General features: G+C 50.7%; 1 pseudogene; it reads left to right on the top strand.

Moving 5' to 3' along the window:
• Nucleotides 1-1926: 1926 nt before the first annotated feature.
• Nucleotides 1927-4625, top strand: part of LOC113966733 — a 4109-nt pseudogene continuing 1410 nt past the window's right edge.

Here is a 4625-nt window from a genome sequence, read left to right on the forward strand (position 1 = left end):
GCCAGCAGCTGTGGGCGGGGCGAAGGGGGCGGTTACTGAGGGGCGGGGGCGGGACCGGGATTTACTGGGGGTGCTGTGGGATTTAAAGGGGAGCGCAGTGGGGTTTAAAGAGAAACGCTGATTGGGCTTCACGGAGTCAAGTAGGTTGGAAAAGACTTCTGAGATCATCGAGTCTAACCTCCGACCCAAGGTTGCCGTGTCAACTAGACCACGGCACCAAGTGCCACGTCCAGTCTTTCCTTAGACACCTCCAGGGACGTGACTCCAGCACCTCCCTGGGCAGTTCAATCCAATGTCTAATCACCCTTTCTTGTGAAGGAATTCCTCCTAATGTCCAACCTAAACCTCCTCTGGCACAGCTTGAGGCTATATCCTCTCATCGTGTCACAATTTCCCCGGGAGAAAAGACCGACTCCCACCTGGCTACACCCTCCCTTCAGGCACTTGTAGAGAGCAAGAGGTCACCTCTGAGCCTCCTCCTCTTCGGGGTAAACAATCCCAGCTCCCTCAGCCGGATTTCACCATCCAGGTCTAATGGTGAACCAGCAGGGCCCCAAACACCCGTGTTACGGTGAAGAATAGGTAACACCTCCAGTGTGTAGTGAGAACAGGGTTTCTTTCAATATTAATTGCTCTTGCAAATACAAAGAGGTTTTCTGGTTTTATTGCCAACCAATTTCTATTCCTCCTCTGGATGCTGAGGCATCTGAGTGGCAGCAGTGATTATGATGAGTGAGATTTGCTGTGGAGCGACATCAGTACAGTGCTGACAGCAGATCCTCAACCTCAAAAACCTTCCCTCAGGACAAGGAGGAAAAAAAAGCATGTGTGGGAAGAACACCAAGGAATGTTTACTGGGCCCCAAAGAAACACAAATTGCCCTGTACACAAGACTTGGCAAATTTTTAAATGGATCCTAGCCGACCGTGAAATTTCATATATATATTTATATATATATATATGTATTTATTTTTGTTATATTTTTTATTATATATCCATAAATATAAAAATTCAGTTTCTTGTTTTCACACAGGTGTCTTTTATTTCATAGATAACAATGTGTGTCCTTTGATACCATCCAAGGAGTCTTTCTGCTGCGCGTTTTGCAACTGGACTTGTCTATCTCGCAATGGCCTCTTTAGCCACCAGTGCACTTGTAGCAAATGTGGGTAGAGTCCTTCCCAAATCTTTGTTCACGAAGCCTAGCTATGACGATGATGGAAAAAACAATGTGTGTCTTGAGCAGTTAAAAGCAGAAATGATTGAGCAAGTGGTTCAAGTCCTTCTGCAAGTTTGGTTTGTGGTCTAGGTCTTCTGGGTGGTCTTTAAATACCTTCTAAGACTGAACAGATTTTTAATAAGAGAAGTTTCATGCTGGATTGGGTTCTCAGGCAATACACAGGTTAGACGAATTTAAGCAGATGAATAATCCTGTGGCTATTCAATCCAGAGTTGCTGAATTCTGTTTTTCTGATTGAGCATAAAATTACAAACTTTGGAGCAATGGGAATTTTGTTATTCGAAAACAAGGGCACGGTGTAGGAAAGTTTGAGACGCTGTTATAAGGAATGGATAATGACACTGAAGATTTGAACATGTAAAGCCTGTGAGGAAAAACATATTTCATGCCATTTTGGACCTGTAACGTGCACAGTCACTAGTAATCTCAAGTGAATAAATAAAGAATATGCAAGTAATTAAATTAACAACCAGTTTTATAATTCTTTAGTGCAGCTTTCATCACATTATGAAAATCTTTTTCTTCAGAGATGAGTGCACAGTGTAAGACTGCCATATCCCTGCCTTGTTTGCTGTACACAAAGAAATCAAGTTACAAAACTGCCAAGATACCAATTAAAGCATAAAATAAGGCAATGAATAATTTAGCGAGTAAGTTTAGCAGGTTTAGATTAGATAGTAGGAAGAAATTCTTGACTGTGAGGATGGTAAGGCACTGATACAAGTTGCCCAGAGCAGCTATGGATGCCCCCTCCCTGGAAGGCTTCAAGGACAGGTTTGGAGCCAGGCTTGGAGAAAGCTGCTCTATTGTCCAGGGTGTCCCTGCCCATGAAAGTTGGGGGTAAGAAGTAGATGATCCTTAAGGTCTTTTCCAGCCCAAACCATTCTATGTTGTTCCTGCCCCAACCCCCATGCCAGAGGCCCCAGTGCACAGAACAGAGAACGCACCACGCTGTGACATCAGCCTCAGGGGACGAGGCCTTCACGGGCAACGTGGCTGCTGCGGGCACTGCGTCTGCAGCTGTGCTGGTGCAAGGAGCCCTCACTTCTTGCAGCTGACACGTGCCTCTGGCAGCCATGAATTGGCTCTGCCTCCTCATCCTGCTGGCCACATGCGGGCTTGCACACAGCTCATGGGAAAATTGCGGGTAAGTGGCCCCACGCTCCGGAAGGGAGCTTGGGCGATGCTTAGGGGGGTCCCTGGAGGGGGCTGGACCTGCTTGTCCCCCATGGCTATGCCACAGCTTCCCAAAACCCATGGGGGAGCCTCAGTTCCTTGCCAGCAGCCAGATGCTGACACAGATAGACACACACCCCATGGGCTCCACGAGCCCGCTGTCCATGAAATAGCTGGTGGGGAGGGCAGATGGCTGAGCTTCAGCCTGAGCAGCAGCACAGAGCAAGACAGTAATGACCTTCTGCTTACAGAGCAATCTGTGGGCTCCGACCGGCAGTGTATGACTATGAGCACTTGGTTGATTATTATGAAGAAACACGTGTTGTGGGTGGCACAGGTGCCAAGGAAGGGGCCTGGCCCTGGCTCGTCAGCATCAAGCATCCCAGGATACCAGGCACAAGGCATCTGTGCGGAGGGTCCCTCATCAGCGCAGAGTGGGTCCTCACAGCAGCCCACTGCTTTGATGATATTAGGTAAGGAGGAGCAGGGAATGGGGATATCTCCATAACACCAGCAGGTGCCCTGTTGCCAGCACCACGTCTTACTCCCATCCCCTTTCTTTGCAGTATGCCCATTGCCTGGGCTCTGCAGAGCCCAACTGAGATGCTGCTCAAGAGAAGGCTAGTCTCGTGCCACTACTTCCTAGCAGCCCCCAGCTCAGCATTCCCACAGCCTAAGGCATACTAGGGCAGTCCCACCCTCCATAGCACTGAAGGCTGGCAAGTGCTGGGCTGCCGCAGCACCTGGATCTACTCCCTCTCACCTCTCTCTCCATCTATCTTCCAGAAATATAAGTGTGTTGTACTTGGTGATTGGGGCCACCCAGCTGACTAAGCCAGGCCGATGGGCAGTATTGCGCCGGATTAAGCAGCTGCGGGTTCATGAATCTTATAATAAAGATGACATGAGCAATGACATTGCCTTGCTGGAACTGAACAAGCCTGTCCAGTGCAACCGCTACATTCAGATGGGCTGTGTTCCTGACCCCACGCAGCCAGTGTCAGAGCTGGAAAACTGCTTTGTCGCTGGCTGGGGTGCCACCGCTGCAAGAGGTGAGTTCCCAAGAAGGACTCATATCCTGAGGGCAAGCTCAGCACTCTGGGGAGACAGGTTGAGCTTACAACAGTAGAGGCCAAAGCCAGAGTCCCGCTGCAGGACAGATGCCTCTGGACAAATGGGCCTGGCCTGCAAGTCACACAGCAGGGACACAGGACTCCAGAGGCAAAACCAAGCCCTAGGGACAGGGAGCAACCCCAGGCAGGGTAGGAGAACTGCTAAGGAGCTGCTGAGTGCTCATTCCTTTTGTGCTAACAGCTCAAAAATCAAGCGATCTCCTGCAGGAGGCCAAGGTCCACCTTATCGATCTCAAGCTCTGCAACAGCAGCCGATGGTACGCTGGGAAAATCCACATCCACAATGTGTGTGCTGGTTACCCAGAGGGCAAGATTGACACCTGCCAGGTAGGAAGGAGTGTGTGATGAGCCACTCGGCCCCCAGCAGCACAGGCAGCCCGGTCAGCACTGCCCAAACACAGCCCCAGATGGGCCTTGACTGGCCAGTCAGTCACCCTCCCAGCCCCACATCCACACTGCTGCTGAGGCTGCCCTCCCATTCTCCATCCATGTGTCCTTGCTCAGTACCCCCATTTTCCCAGAAAGTCCATTGAGTACTCTTGGCAACCCAGAGGTCCAGATGGAACCTCTGTCCTCCACACATCCAGAATCACTCTCCAGAGGTGAGAGAGCCTACCTTGCAAGAGCCCAACCTGCTCGCAGCCAAGGTTCTGGAGGCTCCAACACCTTGCTTTGCCAGGAATATACCTCTGGCAGGGACCGTGAGAGAGGAGACAGCCCCAGTACTGACAAGGGCCACCCAACATGACCCTAATCCTCTCTGCTCCACTGCAGGGAGACAGCGGTGGTCCTCTCATGTGCCAAGACAGCAACGCTGACTATTTCTGGATAGTTGGAGTGACCAGCTGGGGAAGAGGCTGTGCGAGAGTAAGGCGGCCTGGAGTCTACACCTCCACTCAGTACTTCTATGACTGGATGCTGGTCCAGTTGGGCCTGAACCCGTATGGAGGTGCTTCTTGAGCAGCAGAACAGATAGGATCCAGTGCAAGCTGCAGCACACCACAACCTGGGTTGTTCCTGCTGGGACAGTGCCTGCTGATCCCAAGGCAGCCTCAGTGTCAAAAGCCTGCTCTGTC

The sequence above is a fragment of the Neopelma chrysocephalum genome, unplaced genomic scaffold (assembly GCF_003984885.1).
Source record: "Neopelma chrysocephalum unplaced genomic scaffold, ASM398488v2 Primary Assembly neopelma1_61b, whole genome shotgun sequence".
In the NCBI taxonomy this organism is placed as follows: Eukaryota; Metazoa; Chordata; class Aves; order Passeriformes; family Pipridae; genus Neopelma; species Neopelma chrysocephalum.